Genomic DNA, 12,551 nt, shown 5'->3' on the forward strand with positions numbered 1-12,551 from the left:
CGGGTCGGGGGGGGGGGGGCACGGCCATGACGTGAGGGGGCGCGGCCATGATGGGGGGGGCGTGGACCAAAACAAAGCAGGGCTCACAGCACTGCAGCAGCTCTACACACAAGGAGCCATAGAGCCAGTCTATGATTGGCCCCTTCGCGTACCATGTGACGCGTTGCCGCAAGAGAACACCATTCTCTCGTGTCTCCTGCTGGCTGCCGCGTCACAGTATGTCACAAGTTACAAGTGAGGAGGGACTGGGACCCGATCGTGAGTTCAAACCGGAATGGTAAGTTGAGCTCACGCCGCCGCCCGCGCCAACGGGCACAGCGGGTCCCAGCCCTTAGGGAGGAAGTGTCTTAAATTATAGTCAGTCTAGTGATGAGTCTGGTCTGAGGAGGAGTGGAACTGAGTCCCTACGGCCGGGAGGAGACAGGCTTCAGCCCTTAAGGGGTTGAGACTAGGAGACCTACCAGATTGCAAGGCCTCAAGATTGCAAGAAGGCCAGTACCAGCCAGAGGCCTGGGACTGATCCTGAAAACCCATGCATACGCTGTAATGACAACTGCAGTGGCTGCCTCAATAAAGGATCCTGTTTATATACCTCTGCCTAAGTAACAGTCTTGGGTAGAGGTATGCTTGAGAGAAGACTGTCAATGGTGGGGACTGTCTCCAGTACACCTGGAAAATGCTATGACTTTAGGCGCAGACAGCATGAGAAGAGCCTGACGGATCACCAAAAGCCTGTCCTGTTTCCCCTTACCATCGTGGACCCTCAGCATCTCCTGGGCACTCACACTTAGCACCATGACACCTGTAACAATAGCAAGATCTACCAGAGGGGGGCAGGGGGAGGTGGGGGGGGGGGAGGGAACAGCGCTACATTCTGTTAGGGCCAAAGGAAAGAAAATAGCCAGAGGGCTAGGCTATATGTATATACTGACTACATACTCACTGTGCTGCATATATTGACACCATACAGTATTTTATTCTCTTACTATGTATGCAATGTGTTGTATATAATGTATAACCTTGCTCACTGTCACGCCTGTAAGCCCGCAGACCAAGCTAGACCCCAGTACTGAGGTGGGAACGGTATGATATCACACACCCACAGCAGTCGGAGCAAGCCCGGAGTGTGGTATAACGTTGCTGGGCCTGTTGGAAGAGTTGTTAGTATATACTTGCAACGCTTGGGGAATGTCCGTGAGAATAGTCGTGTCTGTTTGTCAATGTCCAGGGATCCAGAGGGTAGAGTCGTCAGAAGGCAAGCCAGGTCCTAGGGAGCCAGAGGTCAGCGGAGTCGTATGCGTAGCAGGGTTCAAAGGGATACCAGAGAGCAGAGTAGTCCAGGGTAAGCAGGGGTCAAAGCCAGGGAAATCCAAAGTAACACAGGAGCAGGTAATCACAGGAGCACAGAGGGAGCACAGCATAGGTCAGGTACACACAGGGAAACAGGAACTATGCAGAGCGAGGAAGAGGTGGACAGACAGGGATTATAAAGGAGGGTGCACCAATGACAGAGAGGGGAGGAGTAGAGAGAGAAGTGGGCGAAGCTGGAGATAGGTCAGGGGAAGAAGAGGAGACAGAAGGGGCAGTCAGGGGAATGGCCTAAACAGCTTGGGAGGCGGAGACAGGGGAAACCTGATAAGAAGCGTCTGTGCGCGCGCCCCTCTGTAAGCTGGGGATGCGCGCGCACAGGCTGCAACACAGGCGCGGCCCGCACGGAGCAGGGGAAGACCGCAGGAGGAGGACGGAGCCAAGAGGAGGGGAACGCACGCGAGGCCTGTGCCCGCGCGTTGGCCAGTAAGGGCAGGGAGGAGCATGCACGCGCGTCCTCCGTGGGCTGAGGGGATGCATGCACCGGACGCGTCACCAGGCACGCGGAACGCCACACCGTGGGCACCACACGAGGAGGAGGCAACGAGACGGATGGCACCACAGGGGAAGGTAAGGGAGCTACCGCGGGGGAGATGGAGCGGGGAGGATCGAGGCAAGGGTTAAGGGATCGCGTAGGTATGCGGGACCTGTGGGGAACGTGCTGCGGTAAGGGGAGAGAGGTAGAAGGTGAAGGAGAGGAGTGGGGAGGAATAGAAAGGGTGACAGGAGATGGGAGAGAAGGACAAGGAGAGGAGGGAATCTCCTGAGTCGTCACACTCACTTAATGTAACTGTGTTTTTGTATCCATGTATCTGTCATCATAACTCTGTATCCAGGACATACTTGAAAACGAGAGGCAACTCTCAATGTATTACTTCCTGGTAAAAAAGGGGGAAGGTTCCAGGGCACTGCGGATTTCAAAAGAATTTATTGAACAGGCACACGTTTCAACTACCAAGCGTGGTCTTTCTCAAGTGAAGATATAATACTAAACAAATATAGTCCACTACTTATAGCCCATACCCCAGGTGTAGTCATTTAAAAGCATCCGGTCTCTCCCACTCATGGCTTGTTGCAATGCGCATGCGCGCGCACATCTGTGATCCTGTCGCTTTAGGTGACGTCATCTTTGGGGCAAGCCCTGCCATCCGATAGGTCCTACCTTCCTTCACTGCTCCTCATGCTGGAGATCTTGGCATCCCATCCAGGCGCATGCGCGAGCGCATATCCGGGTTCCCTTCTCTTTCTGATGTCGTCATCACATAGAGGCGTACTCTCCAATTGGCCCGTCTGTCCCACGATGTCCTGATGCATGCCCATAGTCATAGGGAAGCAGCATCAAAAGTCCTGAACTGTATTGTATGCAATAAAAGTCCCATTGTTGTCCTTTTTACACCATGTCTGGAGTCTTTGAAGGGGATGGGCAGTGGGCAAATAGAGGTACATAGGGAAGGAGAAAAAAGCCATAAGTGAGAGTCCGGTAATAAAAACATACAAGGTGATACTCACATACTTCCCAGGTTTACAAACATAACCAAGAGGAGTATAGGTGAGGGGAACAAAGGCAAAAGATATAATGAAAAAAGAAACTGTCAATTTAGGAGGCATAATGAGGAGAAGATCAGCAGCAACAGCAAAGGCACCTCAACTAAAGCTTCCTTAAAAATCCCATGATTCAAGAACTATTGATATTTCATCTAATATTAATGAAACTATTGAGGGAGATATAGTCATTAAGACCCCTAGGATGTACGGAATCGAGCGTGAATGTCCAAAACGCTTCCCTTTGTAGAAGGGCAGAGTCTTTATCTTCCCCAGAGAAGGTCTTTTGTACCTGGTCAATGCCCATTAGTTTTAGTGAAGACACTGTGTGATGAAACTCTGTACAGTGTCTAATTAAGGCTGTCTCCTCTTTTTTGGCGTTAATTTTGCTACGGTGTTCAATAAAACGTGTTTTCAGCATTCTGTTAGTCTTGCCAACGTACACCAAACCACACGGGCATTTAATGGTGTAAATTACATTGGTCGTGGTACATGTAATCCTGGGGTTGATCTTATATTTTTTCCCACTTCTGGGGTCACGAAATTCATCCCCAGTGTTAAGACTATTACAGATGGTACACCCATAGCATTTGTAACACCCTGGTTTGGCCTGGAGAAAGTGTGTTGTTTGATAATGTTTAGTATCATCTGCCGAAATCAGGATATCTTTAATGTTACGCCCACTTTGGTATGCGAACCTCGGTCTCTCTTTGCACACCGTGTTAAGTAGGTCATCCTGTTGTAGTAAACCCCAATGCCTATTGATACTATATTTAATAAATCTACTGGCTGTAGTGTATTTGCTCACTATTTTGATTTTTTTTGGCCCTATCCCTGTGTGGATTGTCCGCAATCTCTTTCTGGAAAGCTCTTTCTATCTTTGATTTTTTATAACCACGTTGGAGGAATCTAGTTTTAATGTCATCAAGTGTTGTGTCCAATCTTTCGGGTCTATCAACAACCCGTGTTGCCCTTATCTTTTGAGAAAAGGGCAGCATGTTTTTTAAGGACACTGGATGAAAACTAGATCCCCATAGGGTAGAATTCCTATCCGTGGGCTTCCTGTATAGGTCAGTATGTAGGACCTGTCCATCAAAGGATATGAGGACATCCAAGAAAGAGATTTGCTTATCGCTCCAATTTTTCGTGAAGTGCACAGGAGTTGGGATTTGTTCCAAGTAGTCGAAAAAATCAGTGAGTTCATCATCGGTACCATCCCAAATGATGAACAAGTCATCGATGTACCGACAATAAAACAGGATTTTTTGATCGTAAACAGTATTATTAATATATCTGTTTTCAAAGTCAGCCATGTATAGATTGGCATATTAGGGTGCTACATTACTCCCCATTGCTGTGCCATTAACTTGCAAGTAATAGTTGTTCTCATACTTGAAATAATTTTTATGAAGCAGAAAATGTAGCAATAGGATAATAAAATCAATGGGTGGTTGCTTGGTATGTTTTTGTTCTAGGAATCCCCTCACTACCTCAATACCCTCAGTGTGTGGGATAATGGTATACAGGCTGGTGACATCCATGGTCACCAGCAGGATTTCCTTGTCCTGCACTGATAGTGCTCTAATCTTGTCCAAGAAGTCGAATGTGTCCTTAATATATGCTCGGCCCTCCATCACAATGGGTAGCAGAAACTGATCCACAAAAACAGCCAATGGCTGATTAATGGAATTAGTAGCCGATATGATCGGCCTACCAGGGGGGTTGTGGAGACTCTTATGTATTTCCGGCAGTAAATACAATACTGGTCGCCGAGGACTACTCATGGTCAGAAAATCCAAATCTGACTCAGAGATCCATGAGTTCCCCAAGCCTAGTGACAATATATTATTAATCTTTTGCTGATATGTTTTTGTAGGGTCACGCTGAAGAATAGTGTAACAGCTAGTATCCCCTAGTTGTCTTAAGGCTTCAGTTCTATATTGCTCATAATTCTGCAGAACCAAGGCACCCCCTTTGTCCGCCTTTTTAATAATTATTTTGGGGTTAGCCTTCAGAGTTTTTAAACAGCTTTCCTCGTTTTTAGTGAGGTTATGATAAGTCTTATGGTGTGTTTTAAAAAACGGTTAACACCATTTTTCACCATATTCATGAATACCTGTACAGAGGGATTTTTTACTGGTGGTATGAACTTCGAGTTCAACTTACAAATCACGCTAGTCGTGTCAGGTACCTGAGTATCAGTTTGTGGTTGCTGCTGCTGCTGTTGATTCTGCAGACCATCCGCTCTGTTGAGAAAAAAGGATTTAAGGTTAAGTTTCCTTTACAATTTAAATAACTCAACTTCTACCTCAAACCTCTTAGGGAAGGTGGTAGGAACAAACGATGGGCCTTTAGACAAAACACGTAATTCCATTTCTGAAATGGAATAATCAGACAGGTTAATTACTATGTTGTCTGTATTCATCGTGGGCGTGGCCTCAGCACCGGTGGTATTCTTGGAATAACGTCTCCCCCTCCTGGTTTTTTGTCTCGCCTTTGTTGTTTTTGCGCTTTGCCCCTTCCTAAAAAAGCCTTTTGTCCTGCAGTTTGGGGGTTAGCCCCATCCGTCGAGGTGCTTGCTTCCGAATCACTCGTCTGTGCTTCTTCTCTCCTCTGATTAGATTTCCCTTTATTTGTAAATTGAAATCTAGGGTGTCTGTCCTGTCCTGTCCAATTATAGACGGAATTTTCTTTGTAGTCTGATACAACCTTTTTACATTTCTGCTTCTTAAAGTGAACAAGGTCACTTTTGAATTTTTGCAATTTTTCTTTTAATTCATCAAGAAATTTTACGGTAATGTCACTTTGGTGAGTCTGTTCTATGGTTATTTCGATTTTCAAGATGTCATGCCTGACTTTAGAAAGTTGAGACCCTACTTCCTCTATGACCAAGACAATAACATCTAATGATGCCCTATTAAGGATCTTGCACCAATTTTCACAGAACTCGCTGTTGTCTATTCCAATAGTGGGTCTAGTTTTGATCCTAAACCCTCTAGGTATGAGTCTCTGCTTATAGTACCCAGTTAGTGTGTTCCCATGTGAGTACAATTCAATTTCTTTCCTTTTAAGTCTCTCAAGATCTTTTATATGATCTGTTGGTCGGTCAGGACCAAACGCCTCCTCGGGCGTAGATTTGAACAGGATCTGATTAACCTCCTCCTCATTAAATGTTTTAGTCTCCGCTTTGTTCAATAAGCCAATAGATAAATTCGTAAGCCCTTCCATAGAAGAGCACCAGAGCCAGTATTCCCCTGAACCAGTGAGACAAACACAAGCACCGGAAAAAAACCAGAGTATCTTTTGTTTAGCTTGTGGTGTGCAGCATTACCATTGCTTTTTGTGATTTACTTCCTGGTAAATAAAGGAGGTTCCAGGGCACTACGGATTTTCAAAATAGGATTTAATAGAAGAGGCACAACGTTTCAACCACCACACGTGGTCTTTCTCAAGTGATCTTCAAAAAACAGTAGTTTGTGTAGTTTGTGCTGTTTGTTTTTTGTTTTTATGTAGTTTAATAAAGAAGCATTTTTAACCTCTTTGCTGGTGAGTTCTTACCTTTTTTCACGGAGCGGATGGACCACCGATCCTTACCCTTTCTTGTTCTTAGCTGGACTTACACCAGCAAGAGAAAGATATATAGCCCAAAATCTTACATGGGCTACACTAGCGAGTCCCTTGCAGGCTTTGGCTGACATTCTACTCCTTCGGGATCAGTATCCCAGTACTGTACACTGATTTGCCACTTTTAGGCAGACTGGGTCTGAGTTAGCTACGAACCTTCCGATTGAGCCGATCCGACCATGGCCTATAGTTCCTTGAATCTGAACAAATGGATTCACCATGGCCATTGCTATGAACACTATGGGCCTCATGCAGTAAGCGACGAATATGTGAAATCGGCAAGCTTACCGATTAGGCATGTTATTGGCGATTTTCCCTCTCCGTATGCAGTAAGTGCCGAATCCCTTCAAAATCAAGACGAAAACAAATCCGCCCACTCTCACGATGATTTGCCGATCACACACAGGTGTATCGGCGTGCGTGGCGGGGTGCTGTTACGTTCGCCAATCAAAAATCTTGCTGAATCAGGCGAAGCCAGCATGTATTGGATAGCGCGCCATATTTAAAGGCAACGTGTACTGTTAATCATTCTCTGTGTTGTTGGGAGTGAGAGAGAGAGAGACGCACAGAGCTGGGCGATTTAATATTTGCATATTGACTGAGAGACTTGTTGTGTATTGTGAAAGCTTTGTCCTTTGTTGTTTTGTTTACATCTTCGTCTTGTTTTCTATGTGGAAGTGTTTCGTGTGATTGGCTGTACATTTGTTTTCTGTTTTTTGTGAGTGCTGTAAGTATGCCCGCAAAGCGTGGGAAGAGTGATGCTGGTGTGAGTGGTAGTGCTACTCGTGCGAGTACGTGTCAGAGTGAACGTACTGTTCAGGGGAGTGATGTTGCTAGGAGTGCGAGTGCTGTTGCTGGGAGTGTGAGTGCTGTTGCTGGGAGTGTGAGTGCTGTTGCTGGGAGTGCGAGTGCTGTTGCTGGGAGTGGGAGTGCTGTTGCTGGGAGTGGGAGTGCTGTTGCTGCGAGTGCTGTTGCTGGGAGTGGGAGTGCTGTTGCTGGGAGTGGGAGTGCTGGTGCTAGGAGTGCGAGTGCTGTTGGTAGGAGTGGGAGTGCTGCTGGTGGCTCAGTTGCTGATGGGGTGTCTGGTGGTGGCGTGCTTGCTGGTGGCCAGCTTTTGGAGTCTCTTCCATTGGAACAAGGAGAGTCCAGTCAGCAGCAGCCAAGCTCTGAGCCTAAACCTGCTCGGAAGAAACGTGTGGAGAAGCCACGTAATCCTCGCTTCAATGACCAGGAAAATAGGGCTCTTGTCACTGGGATTCTGGAGCACTATGACAGTCTCTATGGACATTTAGTAGGTAAGTGTACCTTTCCATTTATTCTTCAAATACATGTGATCCTAGGTCATGTGAGTTTTGTTAATATGCAAATATGGGTACAGAATATCTGTCTATGTTAATTATTGTGGAAACACAGCTTTTTATCATGCGTTACAAGGACAACTAAACACAGGCGTTCAATTTGCGATAACTGCATACAATATTAATGCAAGCTTGCTTACATGTCTAGGTTTAGTAGTGAATGCTCATGTGCTTCACATATTACACCTAAAACAGCATGTTTGCTATCACTTGGAACAGCTAGCAGTGTAGGAAACTGGTGCTTCTATTATTCTGAATTAACGTCATATATTTTGTTTGTATTTCAAGCGCGGACAAGTTCATCAAGCAAAAATGAAATGTGGGACACAATAATAATTGGTGCCAATGCGTGTGGGAATCGTGTCAGGGACAAGCTGAATTGTCGCAAAAGATTTGACGATATTAGGTCAAAATTGAAAAAGAAAATACAAGACCAACGCGTGCATGCTTCTGGCACTGGAGGTGGCCCGCCACCACAACGTCTGATATTAACTCCATTGGAGGAGCTGCTTCGGGGAAAATTACTTCCCGTCGTCGTGGAGGGCTTGGCCGGTGACCGGGACATTGGAATTTATCCCTCACAATTTCCACCAGGTGAGAAATATTACTGTACTAGGCGTGTCGTTGCTTACAGTTATTTTACATATTTCCGCTGCTTTTTATACTGTCTTCACAATATAAGCATACCTACATCTATATATGTATATGTCTGATTCTGTATATATATATCTCAAAATAGACATATATGTTGTAGTCCTACTAAAAGCAGTAACTAATATACCACGTGCCATTGCGTGGTCATTTACATGTGAATTCCCAAAATGCATTGCTGCAGTGGAAGCAATTGATGGTGGGCGAAGATGGGGAACAACAGGGTAGTACACATGTGTAACACATGCTAATGAGAAATTATTACTAGCTACAGGTACAGAACATAAATATGTATAATATTAATATGTATATTATTTATTTTACTCCTACAAACACGACATTACTGCCTATTCTAATCATGCATCGAATATATTGCATGCAACGGCCTACAAGCATCACTTGCACTAACAAATGTATAGTTGTTTATGAAAAGGTCCATTTTTGCTTGATGTCATATACAGACAGCATAATGAGGCACACGTAGCATATGTTATGTCATTGTGTTCATAACTTGCACACTGCAGACGACTATTTAGCTCCTCTACCATTGTGTTAAAGCAGCTGCAATGAATATGTCATCACAGCATACACGTCAACAGAGGGGGTGGGGTTCAGCACACACCCAAATTACAGGGTCATCTTACGGTCAACTTAGTTCACACCATTTTCACCTGTTTGAAGTAATTGAAAGGTCTGCCTGATTAGGGTTTTTGGGGAAGGGAATACCGTTCTTACAACCTGACTAGCAAAACTGAAGTTAATCACACTCATTTGAAAGCTTAACTCTAGGTACTAAATCCCCCAACAAGTCATTAGTTATCAAACCGTACGTCACACATTAGTTCACTCATATCTATAGTTGAACTGATATCAACAACACATTATCACACACTGCATGTGTTGTGTTGTTGAGTGACAGCCACATTCAGGTGTGCCACAGCTTCTATTAATGTACCACACATATCCTCTACCAAAAACGAAGCTTTTTGCAATATGACCACCTTCATGATAACCATTGTAAATGTTCATCTCATGATAGTTATGTACATTATGATACTGATATGACTACACAACATATGATTTGTATGTACAAATTTAATCAATTTATCCTAACGCATTACTGCAGAAACATAGTATGTTGTATGTTAGGGAACTCAAAAGTTCTAAGTACACAGGCATGTACATTGTTATTACAACTATTTATGTTCACTTTCACACACACATTTTCGGTTAAGGAACTGATGCTGTTAGTTACTCATAAATACAGAACATACAATAACTGTTTGTTCAATATTTACACATGTAAATGTACAACTGATGTTATTGTTATATATAGTTGCCCCTGGAGGACATGTGTCACCTGAGACGGAACAAGTGTCTTCACCTGGGTCATACAGCTCAACACACCTAGAAGGTGAGTGTATGAGGTGGTGCCCATATAATATGTGCACTTCTATATGTTATGTTGTCATGTTCATTATTTGTTTTGCACATGTTCTTTAAATAGGATTACTTAGTGTCAGTGAAAATGAAGTTTAAGACAACATGTATTGTCTTTGTGATGTTAAGTATCATGTAGAAGTTGTGAGTTTAGAGCAACTTTTCATTCATTCATATTTCATACTGAGTCCAAACATTATTCGTAAGTCAAGGTAGTTTTTAATGTGACGTTATAAAACGTATGGAAACATGTTAGGTGTTACTTATGACACAGTATAATTACATAGTAAAACAGCAGAGATTAACATGCCATTTCATAATGTGTACATTTATTTTTAGAACATGATGATGAAGATGATGATGATGCCGCCATAGACACAGAAATACAATCAAGTGACCATGAAGAGGTTCCCATTGAAACAGTTACACAGCCAAATCGTCCATCAACTAACACATACGATGCAATAGTAGCTTCTGAGGGAAAAATTGTTGAAGCTGAAAATCGTCGCCATTCTGATCTGATGACAGTGTACGAAAGGATGATATCACTGCAGGAAGAAACGATATCACAATTGTCACATCTCCACAGAGTCTTCATTGAAGTGCCTAAACAATTGCAAAAAATAAACACGTCATTAGAAGCATTAGTTGTTCAGCAAACCCAAGCTAATTACTTGAGAATGACTACAGTACCAAATTTCAACTTCAACACATCACAGGAAGGATCTTTACATGGTGCTCATTTTTCACCCCATGCATCTGATGTTCATTCTCCAGGTCGGGATGTTACCGGTCAAGTAGCAGAAAGTTCTGTGCATGTTCCTGACAACATCCTACCGCTGCCATCTGTAGAAATTCTGGAGCTGACACCTACAAAGGAGGCGGCAAAAACAAAGAAGCACAAGCAGTTACTACTGACCAGTTTTTGGACACAAACAAAAAAACCCAAACATGAAACGGACCAACCATCAGTTGTGCACTGTCTACCAACTTGCTCACATGTGTCAGTGGGCACAAGCCCTTTCCGTGATCAGTCACTGGCCACAAGCCCTGCCCGTGAACAGTCACTGCCCACAAGCCCTGCCCGTGACCAGTCACTGGCCACAAGCCCTGTCCGTGAACAGTCACTGCCCACAAGCCCTGCCCGTGACCAGTCACTGGCCACAAGCCCTGCCTGTGAACAGTCACTGCCCACAAGCCCTGCCCGTGACCAGTCACTGGCCACAAGCCCTGCCCGTGAACAGTCACTGCCCACAAGCCCTGCCCGTGACCAGTCACTGGCCACAAGCCCTGCCCATGAACATTCACTGGCCACAAGCCCTGCCCGTGATCAGTCACTGGCCACAAGCCCTGCCCGTGAAGTGCCACAGGCCATTCAAAGTGGCTCTGTTGTTACTCAAGTCATAGCCAAACGGAAAAGAAAAATCCAAGAGACAACAAGCAGGCCTGTGACTCGCTCTCAAAAGGAAAAAAAATAATAAATGTTATAATTAAGTAAATATGTCTTTGGCCTTGTTTTGTTGACTTCAGATTATCTAATGAATATTGTATGTATGGTGAAGACCTGTTGTTTCCAAACATTCAAGTATGTCATTGTACACGTGAAGTTTTGGAAATGTTAACAGTCCTAATGAATGGTGTTATTAATATTTATGTATTAATCATCTGCTCAGTAATGGTCCACCAGGACCCACTTGCTATGTTTAGAGAAGCTGCCATTTACTTACCTGCAAAACATTGTATTTGGGTGTGTTACTTGATGTAATCATTGCATGTAAATATTATTCACATGCAATTAAAAACACACATCTATTCAACTGCTAACATCTTTCTTGTCAGTGTATAGCATGATTAAGTGTTAAATATTACTTACCTTCACCTTGCTTGAACATTCTAATTTTGTTCTTTAATCATTTATGAGTTCTGTTTTCAATAACATATCTGTGAATGTTTAGTAATATATATGTAGTATGTATGGATATATGTACACACACACAGTGTGTGTATATATATATATATATATATATAAGTATATATATATATATATTATTTGTACTATCTAAACTGGTATACATGTATTTTCAGAAAACATACACTTAATGCTTCCTTCTCAAAACACAGTATTGTAATAATACAGGCCTACTGTTTGTGAAAGATACTTACTGTGAGCCTATAACAGTATGTGCGTTAAACAATTATTAATCACTTCATTCACTCATGTTTACCACCATTTAATTAGGTTTCATACAAGGCCTACTTACTGCCATCAATATGATCTGTGTAGAACTGGATTACATAGATATATTATTGGTTGTAACACTACAGGCCTTCTCAATTAAAAAAAGGCGTTGTTTGATGGTAAATCACAATTGCTCACAAGCCAATGTCAAAGGCCATACAACATTGTAAGCCTCTATTATTTAAACCTTTAAATAAATCACACCAATATTAAAATCCCTCTTTACATATAAGCCATTAAATATTGTAATATACACACACATTAAAAGTTTGTTTTTACACACATATACATATGTATATTGTAATATATATATATATATATAATATATA

This window comes from Ascaphus truei, chromosome 4 (genome assembly GCF_040206685.1).
Source record: "Ascaphus truei isolate aAscTru1 chromosome 4, aAscTru1.hap1, whole genome shotgun sequence".
Lineage (NCBI taxonomy): Eukaryota > Metazoa > Chordata > Amphibia > Anura > Ascaphidae > Ascaphus > Ascaphus truei.